This window comes from Pan paniscus, chromosome 3, assembly GCF_029289425.2.
Source record: "Pan paniscus chromosome 3, NHGRI_mPanPan1-v2.0_pri, whole genome shotgun sequence".
Classification (NCBI taxonomy): domain Eukaryota; kingdom Metazoa; phylum Chordata; class Mammalia; order Primates; family Hominidae; genus Pan; species Pan paniscus.
Window position 1 is genome coordinate 157,360,155 of NC_073252.2, and position 26,041 is coordinate 157,386,195.

Here is a 26,041-nt window from a genome sequence, read left to right on the forward strand (position 1 = left end):
CTTATTTGAAAGTGGAGAAATGACCTTTTCTATTACAAGTGGCAAGTAAATTGGCTGAAATGTGTCTGTGTTAGCCTGGTTTTTTTTTTTTTTTACACTGCTATAAAGAAATACTTGAAAATGTGGAAGTGGCTTTGAATCAGATAATGGGCAGAGCTTGGAAGAGTCTGGAAGCCTCAGAAGAAGACAGGAAAAAAAGGTAAAGTTTGGAACTTCTTAGAGACTTGTGAAGTGGTTGTGACCAAAATGCTGGTAGAAATATGAACAGTGAAGGCCAAACTGATGAGGTCTCACATGGAACTGAGAAACTTATTGGGAACTGGAGCAAAGTTCACCCTTGTTATGCCTTAGCCAAGAGCTTGACTGCATTGTGTCTATGCCCTAGGGATCTTTGGAAATTTGAATTTAAGAGTGATGACTTAGGGTACATGGTGGAAAAAATTTCTAAGCAGCAAAACATTTAAGATGTGGCCTGGATGCTCCTTAGAGCCTACAATCAGATGTAGGAGCAAATAAATGTCTTAAAGTGTAAAAGGGAAGCAGAGTGTAAAATTTTGGAAAATTTGCAGGCTAGCCATGTGTCAGAGAAATAAAAAGCATCTTCAGGAGAGGACTACAAGCAGGCTGTGGAGTAACTACTTGCTAGAGAGATTAGCATGACTCAGAGGAAGCCAACTGCTAATATCCAAGACAATGGGAAAAAGTCCTAAAAGGTATTTCAGATATCTTTGAGGCAGCCCCTCCCATCAGAGGACAAGAGGCCTAGGAGGAAAGAATGGTTTCATGGGTCAGGCCCAGGATGCTGCTGCCCTGTTCAGCCTTGGGACAATGATCCCCACATCCTGGCTGCTCAGGCTCCGGCCTTAGCCCAAAGAGCTCCAGATCCTGCTTAAGCCACCACTTTTGAGAGTGCAAACTGCAGTAAGTCTTCGTGGCTTCCACATGGTGTTAAGTGTATGGGTGTGTGGGATGCAAGAGTGAAGAAGTCTGGCAGCTTCCACCTAGATTTTCAAAGCCTGAGTGTCAGGACAGAAGCCTGTCATGGGGCAAAACCCCCACACAGAACCTCCACTAGGACACTGCTAAGGGAAAATGTGGTACTGGAGCTCCCAACTGGTCACACCTCCAACATTGGTGATTACATTTAGATATAAAATTTGGATGGGACAAACATCCAAACTATCAGTGTCCATGCCCAAAGACTTTATGAAAGGCAGAGTTTAAAAGTGATGAACTAGGATATCTGATGGAAGGAGTTTCTAAGCAAAATATTGAAGGGATGGTGTAGCTACTTTTGACTGCATACAGTAAAATGAGAGGAGAGAAATAATTTACTAACAGAATGTATAATTAAAAGGAAAGCAGAACATAACAGTTTGGAAAATTGGCAGCCTGGCCATGTAAAAAATGAAAAAGCATGTAGGAGGTGACAAGTGACCTTTTGATAAAGGAATTAGCATAGCTAGAAGGAGGCCCACTGTTATTCATCAAGACAATTGGAGAATGACCTCTAAAACATTTCAGTATCCTCAAGCCTGCCCTTCCCATCCCAGGTCCAGAGCTCTTGGAAAGCAGAATGGTGCTGGGGACCCAGGGTCCCTCCACAGGCCCTTTCCAGGACTGCCTCAGGACTCTGTTCCTTGCATTCCAGTGCAGTGGTATTCAGCTGCCCAAGCTGTGGCTCAAGCAGTTCCAGGTGCAGCTTGGGGTGCTGCTCTGGAGAGTACAAGTGATAAGCCTTTGTGGCATCCACTTGGTGCTAATTCTGCAGGTATGAAGAATGCAAGAGTTGTGGGGCATGCCTTCCTCCACTTAGATTTCAAAGGGTTTTGTGCAACCTGAGGGTCTACACATAGACTTGTCACAGGGTTGGAGCCATAGCAGTAGGTCCCCACTAGGATAATACCTAGTGGAGATGTAGGAGTGAGGCCACTGCAGAAAATCCCAAGCAGATGAGTGCCTGGTGGAGCTATGGGGGTGGGGCCACCCAAAGACTCTAGAACTGTAGAGCTTCCAGTGTGCAACACCAGCCTTGGGGAGCTGCAGACATATAACTCCAACTTGTGAGAGCTGCTGTACAGGCTGAGACCAGCAAAGCCATAGGGGTGGGGTTGCCTGAGGCCTTGGAGACCCACTTCCCACCCCTGGAAGGCAGGGCATGGAGTCAGGGAAGATTATTCTGGAGCCTTAAGATTTAATGTTTTTTGTCCTGTTGGGTTCTAGACTTACTTGGGATGAGTTACACCTTTCTTCTTGTTGATTTCTCCCTTTTGTAATGGAAACATTCTATCCTTTGCCTAACCTACCATTGTATTTTGGAAGAAGAGAACTTGTTTGATTTCATGGGCTCATATCTGGAGAGGAGTTTGCCTGAAGATGAACAGTACCTTGAGTCTCACCCATATCTCATTTAGATGAGACCGTGAACTTTGGGCTTTTAAGTTGATGCTGGAACAAATTAAGACTTTTGAGGCTACTGGGATGAGTGAATGTCTTTTTTGTGTGAGAAGGATATAAATTTGGGGGACCAGGGTGGGTCCTAATGGGTGTTGTTTAGGTCATGAGAGCTGTGTGAATGGATTTCTGCTGATTATAAAAGGTCTTGAGGCTACTAGTTTGATTTCTTGCTCTCTCTTCCCTTCTCTTTGCCTTTCCATCATGGGATGATACAGCAGGCAGGCCCTTGCCAGATGCCAGCCCATCAATTTTTGGACTTCCCAGCCTCCAGACTCATAAGCCAATAAGTTTTTCTTCATTATAAATTACCCAGTCTGTGCTACAAGAAGTCCTCACTTAGGGTCATTGACAGGCTCTTAGAAATTGTGACTTTCAGCTAAATGATGTACAACAAAACCAATTTATAACTCATCATTGTTATAATAAAATAATTTTGAACAAGATGATGTTATTTGAGGACCTATTGTACATAGTCTCACTTAAAGTTGCAGTTTCCAAGAACCTATAGATGATGTTAAATGAGGACTTACCATATTCTGTTATAGCAGCAAAAACAGGCTAAGACACTTACCAAATGCCTCATATCAACATGAATAGTTTTAGAAGAGAAAAAAATGAAGATATACTGTGCTTGGGCAGTGATGGAATGCAGTGCTCACAGAATTGCGTACTTCCTAGGATGGCAAGGGAAGGTCATTCTTGTTATTGGTAAACCTGAGTGGTAGGGGCAGATATGCGGGGAAGAGGGAATAAGTCCAAAGTCCAGGCCAGTGGGATATTATCAAATACTATCTAATTAGAGACTCTCATATTGGAGTAGATCAGAAGTCACAAATTCAAATATGAGGGCTGAGTATGTAACATGAATGAGCAATGGGCTTGTCTTCTCTTTTTCTTTTTGGAACACTGAGATTATTATGTGAAGAAGCCTGGGCAAGCCTACTGGAGGATGAGAGATTGCATGGAACACAGGCAAATTCTCCAGCTGAGACTTAGACCAAACAGCCTGCTCACACAAGGCATACTAGTGAGGCCATCATGATCCAGGCACAGTGGTCCATACCTTTAGTCCCAGCTACTTTGGAGGCTGAGGCAGGAGGGTCACTTGTGTTTAGAAGTTTGAGTCCAGCCTGGACAATGGTGTGATACCTTGTCTCTTTAAAAAAAAAAAAAAAAAAAAGTGAGAAGACTGAGCCTACCTTGGAGCATCCAGCCTCAGCCTCAGCCTCAGCATCAGTTGACCACAGAAATTATCTGTGCTGATTCATACTAAAACTGTCCAGCTAACCCAGAGAATGGTGAGAAAAAATAAAGGTTACTTTTTAAAAGACAAAACTTGTTTTTTTTTCACTATTTTTAAATTTTATAACTGGAAAATATCTATTTATACATTGTTTTAATGTAACACTACCCCGATGACATTAATTTTTAATATGGTTAAATGCCATTTAAATTAGTGTCAAGATGAAAGCAAAGATTAGTTGATTCTGAGAAATTACCACTTTAATCTTTCACTATTATTGGCCAGCTTCAAACCTTGTGCTATAAGATCAACAAGAGATCTAATCATATATCTTAATAGACTGATGAAGTATTTATTTGCTGAAATTTGAAGACAATGCTGACTAACCTGTTGGTACACACCTGTGCTCTGCTCTGGAGCCCAGAATTCCACAATTTTACAGATTAATTACTGAAAGTTAAGGCATCTTAGATTTTTCCCTCTGTAAAAGGCCAGAAGAAGCCTCAGAGGTTGTTTAATCAGAAGGCCAAATTTGGCCAGGAGATGTGTTTTATTTGGCGTACCCAGTGTTGGCTCAAAAATTTAAAAAGTTTGCATTAGTTATGGTGCCATTATTTGGTATTGGACAATTACATTGAAAACTCTATTTCAAAATTATCTTTAAAAATTTGGAAGATCTGGCAACATTGAGCCTGCATGATGGCAGTTTGATATTGAAGCTGAATACCCTTTAGATGGGGCAGGAGCTCTCTAAGTCACTCAGAAGGCCTCCCCTCTTTACTATCTTACACCTCAGTTTGCTTCACTCATCCTTGTTATACACTCAGCCTCTGTTAAGTGTGTGAATTTCTGACCTCCAATCTATGCCAATTGACTTAATTTTTGCAGGTAAGCAAACAGAGGCTCAGATAAAAGTGACTAAAATAAAAAGTGACTCAGAGAAAAGTCCAAAACATTATCAGCTATGGAATTGGTGCTAGATCTCCTTCCCACCTGGCAAAGGGCTAGAGAAGTGACAGCTTTTGATGGTGTGTGAGTAGAACAGAAAAGACTGGAATTTTTCAAGACAGGAAGGCTGGAGAGTAGCTTGTGGAAGCCAGGACTCAGTGTCAGGGCCCTAAGTGGCTGGAGGGTGGGAAGCCCCAGAAGAGAGAGGAGAAACTAAAAGAGGACAGAGAAGGCCAGGAAAGCAACATCCTTTGGGTCACTATTTTCTTCTTCATCTGGCATATTGGGCTGGAAGTCTTTGCTGGGAAAACATCGTACTACTGATAGTGTTGACAGCCTGTGGAATGCATTAAATTCTTTCAAAAACCACAAAATAGATGATGAGATTCCAGCTATATTGATGGCCAAGTCTTAGAGTCTTTATTTAAAAATATACTTCTTAGATTCTTCCCCTCCATCCAGTCATTAGCCAAGACCTATCTTGTAATTATTTCTTGAATTGCTTTCTGCAGTCTTATTCTCACTGTCACTACCTGAGTTGAGATCACCCTCATTTTGCCAGCCTCTGAACCGAGCTCCATATTTGTGGTGGGCTCTCATCAGGCCTGTCCTGCTCAATCCCTCCCATGCCTTGTAAAGCAGGAGATGAACTATTGAACATGCCCACAGATTGGTCATAACTTCAGAGCTGCAAAGAGATTACACCTGTGTGATGCCTGATTGTAACGATGTAATTTGTGGATAATCTGTCAGGATGTGCTGGTGGCTTTTTCAGAAATGATACTGGGAACCCAAAGTATCCAGATAACAGAGTTTGCTAATGGTGGTTTTTGCCAGCATAAAAGTTAACTATGCTAAAGTGTAACATTGTTGCAATTGAGAAATATGAAGTTTGGTAACCTCCTACTTCATATACCCAAAGTCTGGCAGGACCTTACTGTGCACAGGTAGACAACAACCATTGCCATCAACCAGGAGCATTTCCAGTGAAGAAATGGGACACTCACTGAACATCCCACAGTCTAATGTCCTCAGATGACCTTGGTTGAAGATAGATCCTTTGAGCTTAGAATAAAGAGTAATCTGTATGTGTTAGAGTCCTCAGTTTCAGCAGTTCTCAAACTTAGTCCTTGTGTGTGCCAATTCACTCCTTTCAATTTGCTTCCATCCAACTCCTTTTCCACAAGGCTAACAGAAAAATGTTTTAACCACCAAAATCTAATTATGTTAGCCAGGCATGGTGGTGTGTACCTGTAGTCCCAGCTGCTTGGGAGGCTGTGAGGTGGGAGGATCACTTGAGTCCCAGAGGTTGAAGCTGCAGTGGGCTGAGATTGCACCACTGCACTCCAGCCTGGGCAACAGAGGAAGACCCTTTCTCAAAACAAAAACAAAACAAAACAAAAATCGAATTGTGGAGTTTCTCTATTTTAAAAATGGAGATCTTTGATCTCAGCATAAATTCTAGTCTCCTTATCCCCTTTTTACTGATGAAACTTCTTTCCCAATTCTCCTTCATACATTAAAATTCAGCCACATAAAATTGGTTTTTTCTGCAATGAGCCTTGAGCTCTCCATTCTCCTGATTTTTGCTAATTTTGTTTCTTCCTGCCTGAAATATGTATTTCCCAACCATGTCTATTTGGCACATTTCTGTCCAGCCCTCAGGTCTTTTCTAATAGGCTGTTTCCCTGAGTCTTGGTTGGTTGCTCTTCCCAAGTGTCTCCATAATACTTTGTACTTCACTTTTCATGTGGTTTCATATGGTTATTGTGCTGTATCATAAAATCTTACTTTCTGTATCTTCTACTTGACTATAAGCTCTGTGAGGAAAGGGATTGTGCCCAGCTTATTCACAGATTTATCTTTTAGCAGAGGGTTAATAAATATTAATACATTAATAAATATTGGCTGATCAATGAATAAATTAGGCAGTAAGAAGCAGCAAAAGTATTTAAGAAATCAGTCAAGCAAACAAAAACAATAAAATAAATGTTCTTTACTTATGATGTTCTTTATCTCATAGGCAGCTACATGCTTACATCTTTAAAGACAACATTCATGTGGCCATGGGGAGATAAAGTAATTGGCTGGTGAATTTGTCATGACCAGTCTGATTTATATAAATTTCTTATATTCTGCAGCCTTTAAAATTCCATAGTTTAAAAATTCAGTGATTGAAATACTTTAATAGACAGTGTCTTCCAATGACTGTATTTTTATATACATTAGCCACTTACCGTTTGCAAGCTTGGGGATTTTTTGGGCCGGTATGTGATTATATTAACCCAAACTATAATCATTTTTTTTTGGCATAAAGTCAAGCAGTTAGTAGAGGCCAAAGGCCCTAGCAGCCGTTTTAGTACAATTTGGATGGATGCAGATGAAATTACAGAGTCATATTTTATTTGTTGGCTGCCGTCCCAATTATGAGCTTAGCCACATTGGAGAGTTCAGAGAGATCAGAAAAGGAGGTAGGGAGAGGATACACAGTTCTAAGGAATTAATCCATGGTGCTATGGGCTTGCTTTTGCTCTGACCAGCAAAGAGATTAGCTCTGGGCCTCTGACCATATGAGCCTATGTGGATTAAAAAATTCTCCAATGTTTCCAAAACATTAATTATATTCTCTTTACAAAGTTTTACACTTATGCAGCTGGTAGATGGGGCAGGGGAGGTAGGGAGTGGGGAGAAGTGGGGGAGGGGGAGTGGCTGAATCAGATGCCATAATTATTTCAGGACTGGAAACAGAATTGAAATGACCCAGATGGTTACCCTAATGAAGCTGATCCAAAATGTGTGCCAAGAGGCATCAGAGCATGCCTTTCTCTGTGTGTGTGTGTGTGTGTGTGTGTGTGTGTGTGTGTTTAGGTGTACAAGTGCAAGTAGGCATGCATGATTGATTTTTGGCTGAAGTGGGCTTGGGGTTATAGCAATGCAAGTGTGGCAGGCCAAGATGGATGTGCATAGGAAAGCAATCACAATGCAGAGCCTCTTCCTGCTATGGCCTCGGGCAGGCCTGACTCCTCTCAATTGCACCAGCATGGAAAATCCGCTTTCCTTTGGCTTTTAACATAGACCATATTTCCTGGGAATGTATGGTGCCTTTTGGATAAGGTGCTTGAGGCAGATCAAGCAGGGCTAGGGACATTTAGGCTGCTGACTTGTGCCAGGACATTTGTCCAAAACTCTGTCTCTAGCAAAAAAACACATGTTGTGCTGCATGCTGGGGCGACTGTGACAACCACCTTGTTTATGGACTTTGTTTTACCAACATGAAGCAACATAGCTGCTGCAATGCCACGAGACAAAGGGCAAGGACAGGGCTCAAGACTGATATCATATCTACTCAGGTTTTAAAACAATAGAAAGATTTTTTTTCTTTTCATGAAAGGACTTGATATATGTAAATCTTCAGCACCATGCCAGGTACATAGTATATACTAATTATAAGTTAGCTATTATTATTTTATTATTCATTTAACATCTTAGCCATGGCTCTAACTGTGCTTATAATTCAGAGGTATTTCTTTAATAAAGAGCCATGAACTTTGTTGGATATGAAGGGAGACTGATTTGAGAATTGATTATAGCAACTTTGCCACCTTGGATAATTGGGACTAAGCCTTCATTTTCTAACTGTAAAACAAAATTAGGATGGGCACAGTATTCCTATAATTCTTCCCTTGGTAGGGGAAAAAGTTTCTTGCCTACTATGTGTTATGACTGCGTGTGATATTTTATACTTATGAACTCATTTAATCTTCACAATGAATTTGGCTTTATTAAGAGACTGAAATTCACAGAACCCAAGAAATTTGTTAAAAACAGCAATTACTTTCATTTATTGAGCACCTCATATTTGTCAAGCTCTCTACATACCATTCATTATTATTTCCTCAAGGTCACAATGCAAGGCATATTGTTATCATCCAGATCTATAAATGAGGCAACTGTGGCTCAAAGATTCAGCAATTCATCAAGATCCCACAACCAGCTAGTACTGGGGCAAAGATTTGAACTCATATCTCTTCAACTCCTAAATCCATCATCTTTCTATTAAAAGAGGGTTGCATTGTGAGATTGCCTTCCCCTAAAGTAGGGGAGATCGCCTTCCCCTACTCCTACTTGAATGAGTCCAAGATGCACTTGTTTGATAATAAATTCTATTGACATTATTCAAGAGCTTAGAGAATAAAAAGTGTCCCAGGGAAAAGTATGCTTCAAAAAACACGGCTTGCCATATGTGCAGAGGAGGAAAAATTAAGTGAGAAGAACCCAAATTGATGAGAGCTTCCAAAGACATAGGGATATAAACAATCTCTAAATTGGAAATGTGATGTAGTATTGGCCACAGAGCATGCATGTGTGTTTGTGTGCTGGGAGAAGGAGGGAGAGTAAGTAACACAGGCTCTTGATAGATAAGAGAAAAAAGCAGGTACTGCTGCCCTTGTGGGCTTTCTCTCTGATGTATAGGGGGTAGCGCTGAGGATGGGCAGTGGGAACGGGGAGAGTGACCATCCCACATACCTCCTGCTGCTTGGTGGGCACTGCCAAGTGCATTCTCTCCCTGGCCTTGTATTTGGAAAGAGATTACCTTGGGAAATATACTGGGAACAGGAGGGTAGCAGGATTCTTACTTTTGGTTTGGGTTTGGACTCCCTGACTCCCACTCAGCTGCTGGGGCTCCCTCTGATGAATTGCTTGTAATGAAAGTCTGTCTCCTGGGCTAAACAGCACACGGGAGCTCTGATTTTGCCTCTTATTGTGTAACCCCAAGCAAGTTGTTCTACTTCACTGAACTCTGAAGATAACAGTGATCACCTACCTCCCAGGGACCCTATGAGGAATGGCCAGTAAACATGAATATAAGTGCCACATAAACGCTAAGTAAATGACATTAATCCTCCCGTGGACAGTGGTGTGCCTATCCAGGCTGCTAAATCTCTCTTCAGTGACACAAACCCAGGGCCTCAGGATAGGATGTTCTTGCAGAAACACAATTTAAGCCACAAACCAGATCACGTTAGGGGGTGTAACTCCAAGAAGGGCAGACAAATTGAAAGAGATAAGGCTGAAAATCTATCACTAACTCACTCTCTTGGGCTATGGAGTCTAGCACGTATTACATGATGCCTCAGTGCCTTTCTGTTTGAAAGTCACTTCAGATTGCAAATCCTCACTTGCCTTTGTCTTTCCAAACAAAACTTGATTCTGAACTTTAGAATATAAGTTTTGCATATTTCCAAAAGAATATTGTGCTGGAAGTGCAGAATAAAGATAGTGGATGCTTTTGCCCAATCTTCCTCTGTGCTTGGTTGAAACAGAATTGATCAACTGTTGGCAGTGATCTGTGATGCTGCCGGCTACCCTGGGCTCCTAAATCGTTTTGAAAGCTGCTGGAAATTGTTGTAATAGGCAGCAGAAGGGAAACAGCCATGTTTGCTGCAGGGGAATTTGGGGTTCACGTTGCTGGCTCTTCCTCACACTAGTCATACCTCACAATGGCTTTGGGCAACAAGGTTTGCACTTCTGAATTTTTAGTGAAAATGCCTACTCTAATGGGATTCTGTTACATCAATCTTCAATACACAAATAGTAATCTGGTTATAAGCAAAATGTTCCTTCCTTTCTCTCTTCCTGCCTACCTTCATTTGACATGCATAGTTATCTTTTAAGATAGGGTTAACCATTGCATTTACCTATAAGATGCATAGTTTTACTGTTTCAAACTTAGGATGGGGAGAGATATTGTTTTTGCTTGAAAGATTGGACCCCTCGGTCTGATCTCCAAAGCCGGGTGTTGCTGCTTGTGAAAACTGTCTTGTGCTGGTTTCCATGACACCACACTCTCCTGGTCTTTTGTCAACTTCCTATTTCTTGTCAGTTTCTTTTTACAGGCTTCTCTGCTGGACCTCCAAATTTTGGATTGATCCATTCAGTGCCTGGTCCTTGACCATCTAATCTTTTTGAATGTGCTTCCATTAAATATGGGAAGATCATTAAATATTGATAACTCTATATTTATATTTTGACCACTGACCTCTGCTTTGATTTTTTTCAGATTTATGTATGCAACTATCTACCTGATTCTCTACTTGGATATTAAATCAAAACTTTCAAATTAACATATCCTGAAATGAACTTTTTATTTCTCCTTGCCCAAAGCCCCTTCTTTCCCAGTCTCTCTTATCTTCATCTTCCATTTTAATTATTTATTTATTCACCTTTTTTTTGGCTCCTTTTTCTGAGGCAAGATATTTCCTTTTTTAAAATAGAATTTTTCTATATTGCCTAGGCTGAAGTGCAGGGGCTAGTCACAGGTGCAATCATCATGCGCTACAGCCCTGAAACCCTGGCCTCTAGCAATCCTCCCACCTCAGCCCCCAGAATAGCTGGGACTACAGGTGTGTACCACCACACCTGGCTCTCCTATTTTCCTGACAACAATACCATCCATCTGGCTGTTCCTGCCAAACACAAGGATAATCCTGGATTGTTCTCTTTCCTTTTATCTTCATTGTTTAATTCATCGACAAGTCCTCCAAAATACATTCTGAATCTCAACATTTTTCACCATCTAAACTGCCACCAGCATGGTTCAAACCATGAATATGTCTCATTTGGACTATACTGCAATAGCCTTCTAAATGATATTCCTGCACCAGTCTTGCCTCCTACAGTTTATTCTCTGCATAACACTAAATGGAATTTATGATGTTTATTATTTATTTGTGCTTCCTAGATGATGAAACTTGGAAGGAAGTGAGTGAATTGTTTCAGAACACACAGGAGCAATGAAGGAAGAAAGACCTGAAGTCAATTCTTCATAGTTCTGAAATTAGTTAAATTTGAAGGGTTTCAATCCCATTTGTTACCTGATCATTTAAATTAGGGTTTAATATAAAATTCTACTAATAATGGGTATTAATTATAGAGCACTTACTGTGTGCTGGGCATGATTCCAAGGACTTTACATAATTTAGACTCTTTAATCTTACAATAACCCAATGAGCTATATAGTATTGTTATTGCTTTTTAAATATGAGGAAACTGAGGTACATAGCTGTTAACTGTCTTGTCCGAGGTTACAGAGCCAGTGGGCGGCAGAGGCAGGATTCAAGCCCAGGGATTGGTCTCTGGACTTTGCTGTGTTATACTGATCCTCCATCAAAGCCACGAGTTTGTTCCAACATGATCTATTAGTTCTTTTGGGGGCATTTCTTTTTCTTTTTGTACATTGGTTATTTTATCTGTTGAATGAATTTATTATGAGAACAAAAATTATCCATTACTGTACCAATAGTGTCTTAGGTACAGCTAAGAGGAGAATTGTCATAGCTTTAGATTTCTTCTACATACACGGTAGTTTGAGCCCACAGTTTTGAGTTTTAAGTGATATTTACTCAAGGGGCAGGCTAAAAATGAACTCCCAAATTGCCTCAAATATTTTCTATTAGGTAACATTTCCCCAAAAGATGCTGCCCTGAAAGCTTCTGTGTGAAACAGCAAATCCTCTCAGGTCCCAAAGGGGCTACTTGCAGTTTAAAAAATAGTCGGCCTCTCTCTCTTGCACCTGTGCTGTGCTTAGTAGATTTATTCAGTCAGAGAAAACTTCAAAAAGGATTGGCGATTTGAACTGAGCCTTCACGAACTGAAAGAATTTTGAATATTGAAAAGAGAAGGTTGCACTTATGCCAGCTCGGCACCATGGAATGCATAGAAACAACAAGCCTGTTTGCCGCTTAATTGAACAATTGTGATGCTAATCTGTTTGTCCCTTTGTGTCTCAAAGGTAACACTATACACTTAGCCTGGGTAATGTGTAACGTAACATCACCCAGAAACAGAATGTTGCTTCCTTTCACTGGTGGCTGCCTTTCTGTCCCCTCCATCTTTGTGAATAATTCTTTGTTGATACGGGACTCATTATCATTATTGATTAAACTTTGCCATCTCAGTTTGATGTCGGCGAATACCTTGCTCATTTTAATCTGTCTCAGGGCCAAGTTTTATGCTTACCATGTTTTAATTTGTCCCAGGATTGTGTTTGCCTGATGCTAATATAAAGATTGAGGACTCTCTTGGGGCATTTTGTGACTGACACAAAAAAGCGTTTGGAAATCTATAAATACTCCTTTAGGATAAGCCTTGAGACTCACGAACAGAACTCGGTGGCAGCCTCCCTGTGGCTGTTGCCTTGAAACAGACTCATAAACTGAAGCCGGGAATAAATGTCTATAGTGAAACCGTTAATCTGTTTACATGTTTTAACTCAGGGGTGATTTTTTTCCCCCTTACTTCAATCCTGAATATTTTTCTCTCCCTGAGACACTCTATTGTTCAATTGACCTCTACAGATATTGACTTTATTAGATTTTTGGTGAGCACAAAGTTGTATTATATGCTGTGAATATGGTACTATTTTTATAATATTTTATTTTGAAATAATCTCACACTTACAGAGAATTTACATCAATAGAACAACAAGCTCCCCCACGGGAGGAGATTCATCCTGGTTTCCCAATTGTTATCCTTTTAATTTGCTTTACCTGATGCTAATTGAAATGACCATTTCTCATTCTCCGAATTCTTGCTAGTTCACTACCTGTTTAGAGCATATAAATCAAAACAGGAAAGACCTGTTTGGATGCTTATGAGGGGAGGATGGAGGAAAAGATGGGATTATGATTAAAGGGAGAGGAGGAAGAGAGGGGATTATTGTTAGAGGAAACACAGGAAGCTTTGTAGCAGCACTGTCGCAGGCACACTATATTTCTCCAACAGGGACTCCAGAAACAGTGCTCCAGTGACATTAGTTTTTTCTGAGGTGCTCTGAAGGCCTTACTTTCCAAATAAGCTCATATATCCATTTTCTCTTATAGACTGGTGATAAATAACAGTATTTCTATTTAGGTGGCTAATAGTGATGCAGAAAATAAAGTCAAGTGCAAAAGTTGCCCCTTTGGGACATTACATGGAAATGTGTAGTGCTTCTCCTGATATTGCCAATTGAAGACCCCTCTGAGCAGGTTTCCGAGGTCTCCCCATCAACCCTTGGGTCACGCAGACAGGGAGATTGGCAGTAAAGTGGCAAATTGCCCAACCTCTCAGCAGTGTGTACAGATCCTGAAGAGTGCAGCCCGGAGTGTCCTGACTGACCTGGGAGGGAAATGAGTAATGTGATTTGAATTGGCAAAAAAACATGATTTTCACTTTTAAAGCGATCTTTTATTCTTGAGCTGAAGCCAATTGAAATGCCCCGAGCCTGGGCCTGTTTATTCAGACAAGAACAATGAGATCAATTTCAGCAGAAAATGAGGGAGCAGGAGAGAGATGGCAGCTGAGGTAATCGGCTGTAAAGGACAAAGTTTGAAATTAAATATTATGGCTTAAATAGTCCTGTAATTCAAGCCTCCCTTCTTTCCCTTCTCCAATCTTGCATCAGAGAAATAAAACAAAAAGCTCCTTACTGCAAAATGGAAGACAATCTTTTTCTAATAGAAGAAAATTCTCTCTGCAACATAAATTTGAACTATAGCGATTTGATTTCTATGGAGATAAAGAGGCAGAGAAGTTAGTGCTGTTTGGAAGGGAATGTAAATGTGTTAAGGAGCAAGGAAGAAAACTTCACGTATGCTGGCTTATTAGAATTTGCTGTATTTTATCCTGTTTTCATTGAGCAGCAGAAGGGATGCAGGAAGCTTTTTATTTAATTTTTAGGGCAATTAGGGAGAGGAAATCCAGGCTGAGTGACTTTAGACTGCTCATTACCTTCTGGCGGGCAGAAGGAGAGTGCATATTTTAAATGTTAAGATCAGATTATTTATAAGTTTCTCTTTGAGATTCAAGGGCATGGAAGGAACGACAACTTGATTAACAGAGAAAACAGCCTTATATACACAGCTGGTTTAATCTTTGTAATAGGTCACAGACTGAAGAGCAGCATTTCAGTCTCTTCCTGGAAATGACAGATTCTAGGGAACTACTAAGATTTAAAAAAAGAAAACTTTTAGACAATCCCCCACCCCCACTCCAAATCTCTTAGGGAATGTCGTGATGGGGGATAGGCATTCCTAGGTCTTGTTTCGCTGTGCTGTCATGACAATTTTAATTCCACACCTTTCGTGGAATGAATGACTGACTCCTCTAGAAGTAAGTGAAAGCCTCTGAATTTGGTCATTTCACTGTTATATGTAACAAGGTGTCTTGGGTTGTTTTGTAAAATGAATGCATCTAGCTATAAGAGAATTCATGGTCATTTCATTTTCTGGCAATAACGGCTGACTACCTCCTTGATCAGATGACACAGGCTAACCTGAATGTTCTAAAAAAATTTTGCTGACACTCTTTCCCTGAGAGCCTGTATGGTTTTCTTTGTGGGGTTGTCTGAAGGTCTCTATTCTTCAAAGTTCTTTTCGGGAAAAGTAATAAAACTACCTAGTTGAAGCAGTGAAGGCACTTTGGAGTATCCCCTGGGTGCTGAAAAGAGCAGGTCAACGTCACCCTGAGGAGGACAGGAGCCAGGACCCTCAGGAGCTTGGCAGTGGGAGTGGGCTGCCCTTCTCTCCGAGTGCTTTCCTTAATGTGACTTTGTCTCTGATTTCAGGTCCCGGTGTTTAATTCCTGATACCAATTCCTGGGAGAGAAAATTGGGTTCCTCCGGCTTCGATTAGGTGTTCTCTTGAGGGCCTATGAGCGGTGGGTGGGGTCGGGGGAGAATCACATGGCTGCCCAGTGCTCCCAGGTGTACAGAAATTCCTAGCAGGGTGGAAGCCTGGTGACAGGGGAACCCCTTAAGAGTTGTCTGTTGTACTCAGCTAGTCTTTATGTGCAGGAAAAACAATTTGCTATTTGAAATCACAGCAGCCTGTAGCCACTTCTGAATCCTAAGGAAGTCTCAGAATTCCTCTTTGGAATAGATGAGTTGTTTGACTGTGAATGAAAGATAAACACCAGGGAAAGACTTGGAAAGTGTAGGAATGAGAAAAAAAAATCTAAACTGACTTTATCAATAAAACAAGAATTTGGAGGTTGCTGGGGACTGGACTGGGAAAAGAAGCTCAGCTGTAGCAAGAAAGCCAAGAATGTACATGGCGAGTGCAGTAAGCTGAGGAAGTGGGCATAGTGAGGGGTATTTACAGTATGAGCATCTTTTAAAAACATTCAAACTGTTTTTTTTTCAATGTTAAAACGGGAACCACTCAGAATCTGTCCTCTCCCTCTTACTTTCCCGGAGGAAGAGAAAAACAATCCTCAATGCCAAATGGCACCTGCAGCGAAGCAGCACCAAGAGCTGGCCTGGCTCTCAGGGGAGAACCCTGTGCCTCCTCCTCGCTCCTCCTCCTGGTTTCCGGTGCTCTTCAGCAGTCCCCAACCTTTTTGGCACCAGGGACTACTTTTGTGGAAGACAATTTTTCTACAGGTTGGGTTGGGGGGCTGGTTTCAGGATGAAACTGTTCCACCTCAGATCATGAGGCATTCGATTCTCATAAGGAACGTGCAACCTAGATCCCTGGCATGCACCATTCACAATACACTTCACGCCCTTCTGAGAATCTAATGGCACAGCTGATCTGACAGGAGGCAGAGCTCAGGCGGTAATGCTGGCTCACCTGCTGTTCACCTCGTGCTGTGTGGCCCGATTCCTAACAAGCCACGGACCTGTACTGGTCAGCTGCCCAGGGACTGGGGACTGCTGCTCTACACTTTCAGAGAAACTCTCTAGGAATGCACTATAGAAATGATCCCTGAAAGGAGAGTCTTGGTATAGGCATCTTATATCCAGTTTTTAATTTAGCTTCCTGGACACTGCAACATAGTCCTGTCCCTTCCCAGAATGTAGTAAAAGTCTGACCTATACCCAGTCTTCGGTTTGTTGGTATTTCATGTAGGGAAGGAAGTGGTGGTTGGACTCATGTGAAGTATACAATGAAAGGATCTCTCAACCCAGCTAATGGAGATCAAAATAACTTGAAGCCAGAACCAAGTAAGAGAATATAATATTTGTAAATAGAAGTGCTCTTCTCCCTCCTTCTAAAGAATTTCAAGTGAAATTGAGAGGGGCAGAAAAATTTCTCTGGGAGTAGGGAAGGGAATGGTGTAGGAGTTTAGACTACACTTGTTTGAATTTTAAAAGAGAGGCAACTCCAGCTGAGTTTTGGGATAGAAGAATAAGAACCATATATATGTTGAAACAGTATAAATGTGGTAACATGGAGAAATTTTTAGATCGTCCTTTAAAGGTTTCACCTTGAACCTAAAGTCATTGTAGCTGCAATGGCATGCACCCTGTATGTATCATCAGAATGGGGCCGGGAGCTGGTAAAGCTTAAAAATGTGCACTTGTACCAGGAAAATGGTTCATTGTGAAAAATCTCAGCTCTCAGATTTCTAGAATTGCTCTGTTTCTACACTGCCACTGTCTTGGCAGCAGGAGGGACAGAGGTGGGATTCTCACTGGTCCTTGGGCTGCCATCCTTATATGTCTGATATAAACTCAGAGAAGAAGCAAAATAGCCCTGTAGAAAATTGAAGTTAGTAAGTGGTCTGAAAAAAATGTGTCTCGTCAGCGTTCAATTTTTCATTCTAAGGAAGACATTGATGAAATTCTAGGTGCCATTTCTGAAGTGCCAAGAGGACCAGGGTAGTTCCTCCAGGGTAATGAGCTCTTTTTATTGATGTCTTCATTTATTCACTCATTCTTTTATCAGGGGTATATTTAATACATAAAATGCTTTAGAAAGATGCTGGGTACTGAGTGCATAAAAAGGCAGACATTTAAATAAGGTATTAAAATACTGAGGTAAATGCCAGTAGAAGGCTGTATAAAGTGCTCAAGGGAATGCCAAGAACAGTCAAATAACATAGTTATGCCTAAAATTGGGGACAGAATGAGATGGGAGAGAAGAAGATAATTTTGCCTATACTACACCCCAGCTTTCTTTCTTACAACTCAGAAAATGTGTCTGTTTCTTACTGCTTCCAGGCCCTTCCATCATTCCTTTTAAGACACTTTTTGTTACAAGAATTTCATTGTAGATGGTGGCTTATTGTTTTGTAATTCTTTTTTAGTATTAGGCTTTAGTGAACTGGCCTCAGGGCCCTGATCACTAGCCATAGCATTGCCTCTATAGAGTTTTGAGTTTCAAATGAAACTTGGAAATAGAATTTGCTTTAAGTTGGAATTGTCTGTATGAAAACATTTTAAGTATGAATTCCTAGCTGTTAGGATACATTTCAAGAATAGGCCTATAGAAAGAAGTGTAACTGTAGTTATAAAAATAATACTGTTTCTACCACTAACTCAAAAAGCTCACAATACCAAATTCAGGCTATCTTACTACTGCTTTAATTCTCTGTATGTACCTTACGCTAGAGAAATTCAGCATTGTTGAGTGGTTCATTAAACACTGGATTTCAAAGTCTACTCCTTTTCCCTCTGAACTGGCGAACTTTTGTTTGGGCGTAATCACGAGTCTGTTGTTTTTTTGATGCACATCTCAAATGCAAACAGTAAATTCTACATTGTGGTTTTAGGCTAGTTTTGTAGCAAGAAAGTAGTCTGACTCAAGCTACTTGTGGTGGATACTGGGATGTGCCACACACATCCCTGTGTTGGACTGAGAGTCATGTTCCCCTAGCTGCTGGGAGTGTTGGCTGCCCATGATTCAAGCTGAGTCCCTCCACAGGAACTGCCCTCAGCAGAAGGGAGCTGCATCATTCAAGATTGCATCTCCTCCCTCTATCTCTTAGCTGTTTGATATGGAGGTAAAAATGTCTGGCTACTTTGCCTCTATCCGGGACAACTCTGAGGGGATATCTGTAGCAGAGAACCATGCATTATTCCATAATAACTCCTGGCATTCTACTGGGCCTTGGTAGAGATGGAGTTTCTGAACCTGTGTCAGGGCCACCCATTATGGGCTGGGTTTGGTCACCAAGTCATTGATGGACAAGATCAACAACAATTTGTCAAAAGATGGAAGCAGTACATTTTAGATATGTCATGAGCTGGTCCAGAAGGCACAAGTAAACCTAGAGCCCTATGTCAGCATCACCACTCTTGCACTGGCATGAATTCCTCAGCTCACTCTTCTGGCCTGTGGAGGATCTTTTATGACCAACTAATTGAAGAAGAAAAAGGCCTAACTTAGTTTATGGATAAACTGGCTTAGTACATGGATGCAAGCTGAGAGTAGCCTGCTGCTTTACTACCACACCACTCAGGTGAGGCTCCCACAATAGCAATAAAAGTTAATGTCCACAGTGGTCAACACTTGTGTGACACCTCCAGTAAAGATATATCTAGATTCCTGGGTAGTGGTGAATGGCTTGTGATTTAAGCAGGTGCTGCAAAGAAGAAAATCAGGAAGAAAGGAGATCTGAGCATGTGGATGCAGGCACAAAGTATAAAGATCTTTGTGTCTCTGTTAATGTCCACTAGAGAACATCCACTATGAGAGACAGTAACAACCAAGTAGAGAGAATGGCCTGCCAGTCGATGTCAGCTAGCCTCTGTCATTCTTTACTCCACAGAAGGCACAATAGAATAGCCATTGTTACATGGGTGAAGGCTATGCTTGGGCCCCAAAGCATGGGCTGCCATTCAGAGGTTGATCTAGCTACTGTTGCTGCTCAATGTCCAATATGTCAGCCACAGAAATAAACACTGAGCCCCTAGTATAGCTCGCTCTCTCCCTCTCTCTCTCTCTTTTTTTTTTTTTTGAGATGGAGTTTTACTCCTGTTCCCCAGGCTGCAGTGCAATGGCGTGATCTTGGTTCACTGCAACCTCTGCCTCCAGGGTTGAAGCGATTCTCCTGCCTCAGCCTCCAGAGTATCTGGGATTACAGGCACATGCCACCACACCTAGCTAATTTTTGTGTTTTTAGTAGAGACGGGGTTTCACCATGTTGGCCAGGCTGCTCTCAAACTCTTGACCTCAAGTGATCTGCCCGCCTCGGCCTCCCAAAGTTCTGGGATTACAGGTGTGAGCCATTGTGCCCAGCCACCTCTCTTTAGGAGAACAATAAACCACTTGTTGGCAGCTCGATTACATCGAACTCTTTCCAACATGTAAGAGACAACTGTTCATCTTAACTGGAAATTATGAGATGACACACGTTCTTTTTTAATTTTTTTTTTGAGATGACATGTATTCTAAATATGGATTTGCTTTTTTCCTTTTCTTGTTTGCAGGGCCTCACTGCCTGAGAGCTTATACAATGTTTGATCTACCAACATGGTGCTCTGTATCATATCACTTGAGACCTAAGGACCCACTTTATGGTAAAGGAGGAAGACAGTGGGCACATGACCACAGGACACAATTGTCCTTTAACATACCATGCCACATAGAATATCCTGCCCAATAGAGTGATGGAATCGACTTTGAAGCTCATCTCAGGTGCCAGCTTGAAGATGAAACCCTTTGAGGAGAAGGCCCAGTACATATTATATACCATAAGACAGTGAGTGATTTGTGAAGTAGAAATGGCCCTGTTTGTAATAACTTTCAGTGATCTGCTTGGATAGTTTGTACTTCCTGTTCATGCAATTTTAGGTACTGAACATTTCCATCAGGAAATACAGAAAGAACTCCTTTAAACTTTCAGCTATGGATACCACCTAGTCACTTTGGATTTCCTGTGTTAACAGACCAGTAGACAAGGAGAGGAGTAGTGATATTGGCAAGAAAGTTAACCTTGATCACTAAGATGAGGTAGAGTGGCAGCTACATGATAGCGGTAGGGAAGAACCTATTTAACATTCAGATGATCCACTGTGGCATCTCTTGGTACTTTCCTGGTCAGTTTTAATGATAAATGTCCAAGTACAGCAACCACCTACTGAAAAGCACCTGGTGTGTAAGGGCTCAGATTCCTCAGGGATAAGGGTCTGGGTTGCCTCAAGAGGTAAGCTATTTTGGCCACATAGTTGTGAGGTGTGTAGCAGATGAGGAAGAAGAGGAATACCAGTTAGAGTCTCAACACTAGCTGCAATGTTTGCTGGAATTTGTTCTTTTGTAAGTTTCTCCAGAAAAGATGACCAACTAAAAATCTGAAGGAGTTCTTCCTGTGTAGGCTGGTAGATGAGGGGAGTGTGTGGTGCACGTACTATATGATGCAAGCAGATCTAAATGGTACAAAGGATGGGCTTTAGTGGATGCTGTGGTGAGCTTCCCAGCTGTACCTTTCAGGACAGAAGCACTTATTCCCCAGCTGCAAGGACTATTGGCTGGTGATGGTTCATAGCTGAGCCTCTCTCTGGGAATTTTCCTTGCCAGTAGAAGCTCTCTAATCCAAGCCACTTCCCCTGTCTGGGGAAACTTTTGCCTAATGCTGGCCCATGTAGGGCACATAAAGGCCTAGGCTCTGTTGCTTCCATTGCAGGCCAACCCTGAAGGGCTATCCCAGCTCCAGAGCTTCTCATAGGATGCCAGAGGCTTCTGATAAATAGCTATATTGCAGTTTGACTTCTTGCTCTGCCCAATCTTGCTTTCCCACATCTTTAGAGGTGTTGTTTCCCAACACACTCTCCAATAAATTTCTTATACACAAGTCTCTGCTACATAACTCATTTTCCCGGGAAGCTGACCCTGATCTAAGATTATTTAAAGAGTGCACGCTAAGGGAATGCTGAACTCTCCAGATTCAGGAAGCCAGGGAATCATGGAAGAGCTCGGCCATGTGGAGCCTCCTTTTCAGAAGAGCTTGATCTTCATTTCAGGGATTTACCATTAATATGAATTAGCTGTGCTGTTTGAGCCTGCTCCTGTCTACCTTCCAAATGCTTCACATGCTCCCAGATCAAATGGTGTAGAGATAGAATCTGATTGGTTCAGCTGATAACCATCCTTCTGTGTAGATGAATCCCTCCACATTTTTCCATTGGACAATACCAGCTAATGGATGGCTGCTTTCGGGATACACAGATACTGTTGGTCCTGTCAGTGAGGCCTGGGTGGAGTCATCCTTAGACATGAACTGTTTGCCTGAGGTCCCTTAGTAGAGCCCCCAGACATGGGGAACTCTGTGAAGACTGTTTAGTATATTTATCAACAAAGAACTGGAAAGCATTCTCTTCATGAAAACAGCAAACTTTTTTTTTTTCTAGGACATTTATATTTCTACTGCTGTGCTTTCTGGACTATCAGATTTTTGGATTGAAAAATTTTGTTTGGATATCAGATCAAGTACTTATTGTATGATTTATTTAAGAGCCCTTTTATGAAATCAGTGTATATATACACCCAATTAGTCGGAGTGTTGTGATAAGTAAATAAATAGTGGAAGTAATGTGCTGAGCACAATGCCTGGCATATAGTAAGCCCCCAACAAATCACAGGGGTCGTGGGTGACTGTAGTTTTTATTTTCATTACTTGCCATCCTTCAGTCTGGGAAACTTTTTTTCATTTTAATGATATTTCAGTAGTAAACCTCTGACACTTCTTTCAAGGAGAAAGATTTGCTTTGGAAACTCTCAGCCAGTTATTTCCATCTCTATGCTCTTAGGTCTGTAGTCAATGTTTTTCAATTTCTAGGGGTTAAATGAGGACACCAAAATATTGTTAGCATAGTATATAGTTCTAAGCCTTTTGGTTCTATTTGGTTAAGTGCTTTATGATCCATTTTATTTGTTAGTCCCAACACAGCCTTATGAAGTGCATGTTTATTCTTATTTTTACTCCATAGATGTTTTTTAATTAGCCTAGGCGAGTTCATGCAACCTTAAGAAGGTCAGTGGTGGTGCATAAATTCAATTCCTTCAAATCCTGGAATTTTACCTTGTCCTTTGGGCCTTGCTGTTTTTCCTGATTTCTGTGTTTTTGACATGGTTATAGATGTAAGCTATAGTTCAAAGGGAAAAAAGCAAAGAAATCAATATGACTTTTTAATGAAAGAAGTTAAATCAAGCAAGACCCCATCAGCTCAGCATTAAATTAAATAGATTTTTTAAAGTTTTACTTTATGAATGTCAATTTCTGAAATTTTCGCACTTTCTCTATTTTTCCTTTGCAAATTCATTAAATGTCAGACTACTAAAATAATTTACATTTTAAATATTTGACTTCTTATGATTTGACTTCTCACCAAAAAAGTTATGAAGTCTTTTTCTTGGCAGGTCCTTTTCTGCTGCTTTCAGAACAATGTGAAAATCTGCACTGTTCTCACCTTCTATCAAAGGAAATGAGAGAATTACAGAGGTAATGCGTTTGGAAATGCTAATATTATATAATGCTAGGCAATTTTGAGATCTTAAAATGAAGCTTTGGCTCTTCAGAAGCCCAAGAGAAGGGCTTTTGTGGAAGAGGATTTTGAAAGTGTGAGGCAAACTTTTGAAAGTCAAAGAGTTTAATGAAAAGGCAGCAGTCTTTGTCCTATCCCTTCATACCCCTAGTTTTGAGATACAGATGCAACTCTTTTCAACTGTTTTAACTGCATATTTCTAAATAAGTAAATAATATTATTTTTATTTTTAAACATCATCTAATGAAATGGACTGTATTGACTTCTTAGAGATGCAGATTATTATCTTTTATGCTGTAGCAAATTATTCCAAAACATAGAGGTTTGATACAACAACCATTTATTTTGTCATAGTTTCTCCAGGTCAGAAATGTGAGTGTAACTTAGCTGAGTATCTCTAGCTCAAGATGTCCCATGAAATTGCAGTCAAGCATTGACTGGAGCTGTGATTTCATCTGAAGACTCATCTAAGAGAAGAAACACTTTCAAGCTCACACTTGGAAAAAGCAGGTTCCTTACAGGCTGTTGGGTTGAGGGTTTTATGTCCTTGCTGGGTTTTGGCTGTGGAGGCCTTCCTCCATTCCTTACCATTCAAGTCTCTCCATAAGGCAGCTTATGACATAGCACTGGTTTTTCTCAGAATGAGCAACAGTGAGAGCAAGAGAGAGCAGAAAAGTTGAAGCCCCAGTTCTCAATCTTTTTCTTTTTCTTTTCTTTTTTTTTTTTTGAGACAGAGTTTCACTCTTGTTGCCCAGGCTGGAGCACAGTGGTGTGATCTCAGTTCAGTGCAACCTCTGCCTCCCAGGTCCAAGCAATTCTTCTGCCTCAGCCTCCTGAGTAGCTGGCATTACAGGCATGCACCACCAAGCCCACCTAATTTTTTTTTTATTATTGTAGAGATGGGGTTTCACCATGTTGGCCAGTCTGGTCTCGAACTCCTGACTTCAGGTGATCTGCCGGCCTCGGCCTCCCAAAGTGTTGGGATTGCAGGCATGAGCCACTGTGCCTGGCCGTCTTCAGTCTTTTTCTAACCTAATATTGTTCCATACCATCTGCCATATTCTGTCACAGTCAGTAAGTCCAGCCCACACTCAAATCAAGAGGATTAAACAAGGGCTTGAATTCCAGAAGGCGGACATTATCGGGAGCAATCTTAGAAGCTGCCTTCCATAGTTCATCCTCTGGATCCCAGTAATTCATGTCCATCCCACATGCAAATACATCCATTCTCAACCAATATCTCCCAAAGTTTCATCTCATAGCATCAGCTCAAATTCCAGAGTCTTAAGTCGGGTCCAAGTGTGGATGGGATTCACCAGGTACCATTCCTTAAGTACAGCCCATATCCTTTCAATTTGTAGACCTGTGAAAGAGGCAAATTTCCTCTAGTTTCCACACCCCTTGTAAAATGGTGGAACAGATGTAGGCTGGCTACCTGTTACAAACATTTCTTTTGAAAAAAAGGGAAAATCGGGAACATAAGACAGTCATTGCTTGTTGGGAATTGTAAACTCCAGCAAAACAAATGTTTAAAGATTAATTAGATCTCGAGGCCTGAACTATTGTTCATAACATTTGGTCCTGCTCTCTGGGCTCTTGGTTTCAGCTCTTTGTCTCCTTTCTTTTTCATAAAAGATACCATGTGTTTACATTTGAGTAGTTTTCTCTTCCTATCTGGGATTTTGACTGTGTTCCAAATACTGTCTGTTTTGTAGATTCTTCCCTTATCTCCTTATTCCTTGTGTCACCAGTTTCCTATTCAAAGTCTAAGCTAATGGGTCTGTTTGATAAAGCCCAGGCTTCATTGACCTACCTACTAGGGAAGCTGGGGAAGTACTTAAATCTTTACTTTCTTGAGTAGGATTCTGAGTTTTCTAAGACCTAAAAGATTGAGAATTTCCCCACACAGGGGTGGGATTTAGATATTGGTCAGTCAAAAGAATGAGAAATGTTCCTCATAGTCATCTTTTGAGGTTAAAAATGCATTTTCTTATATGTATGTATCTTTGACGTGTACTATCTTTATACTCATACCTTATAATTATTTTTATTTAATTTATTTTTCTTCAGCTTATTTTAAGTTCGGGGGTACACGTGCAGGATGTGTGGGTTTGTTACCCAAATACTGTCTGTTAGGTAAACGTGTGTCATGGTGATTTGCTGCACGGATCAACCTATCACCTAGGTATTAAGCCCAGCATCCATTAGCTATTCTTCTTGATGCTCTTCCTCCCTCTGCCATTCCTGACAGGCCCCAGTGTGTGTTGTTACCCCAATGTGTCCATGTGTTCTTATCATTCAGCTCCCACTTATAAGTGAGAACATGTGGTGTTTTGTTTTCTGTTCCTGCATTAGTTTGCTGGGATTAATGGCTTCTAGCTTCATCCGTGTCCCTGAAAAGGACATGATCTCATTCCTTTTTATGACTGCATAGTATTCCATGGTGTATATGTACCACATTTTCTTTATCCAGTCTATCACTGATGGGCATTTGGATTGGTTCCATGTCTTTGCTATTGTGAATAGTGCTGCAGTGAACATACACGTGCATGTATCTTTATAACACAATGATTTATATTCCTTTGGGTATATAGCTGGTAATGAGATTGCTGGGTCAAATGGTATTTCTGCTTCTAGATCTTTGAGGAATCGCACACTGTCTTCCACAATGGTTGAACTAATTTACACTCTCACCAACCATGTAAAAGCATTCCTTTTTTTGTACAACCTTGCCAGCATCTGTGGTTTCTTGACTTTTTAAGAATAGCCATTCTGACTGGTGTGAGACGGTGTATTAGTCAGGGTTCTCTAGAGGGACAGGACTAATAGGATAGATGTATATATGAAAGGGGATTTATTAAGGAGTGCTGACTAATGCTATCACAAGGTGAAGTCCCACAATAGGCTGTCTGCAAGCTGAAGAGCAAGAAAGCCAGTCTGAGCCCCAAAACCTCAAAAGTAGGGAAGCCAGCAGTATAGCCTTCAGTCTCTGGTGTAAGTCCAAGAGTCCAAAATCTGAAGAAACTGGAGTCCAATGTTTGAGGGCAGGAAGCATTCATCATGTGAGAAAGATGAAGGCTGGAGGACTCAGCCAGCCTGGTCCTTCCACGTTCCTCTACCTGTTTTATCCTAGCCACTCCAGCAGC

At 41.1% G+C, this 26,041-nt stretch overlaps 2 pseudogenes; both read right to left on the bottom strand.

The window, feature by feature from the left end:
- Nucleotides 1–15,847: 15,847 nt before the first annotated feature.
- Nucleotides 15,848–15,983, bottom strand: LOC112439777 (small nucleolar RNA U3; annotated as a pseudogene).
- Nucleotides 15,984–16,325: 342 nt separating this feature from the next.
- LOC112439779 (small nucleolar RNA U3) lies at nt 16,326–16,411 on the bottom strand (annotated as a pseudogene).
- Between the last annotated feature and the right edge of the window lie 9,630 nt (nt 16,412–26,041).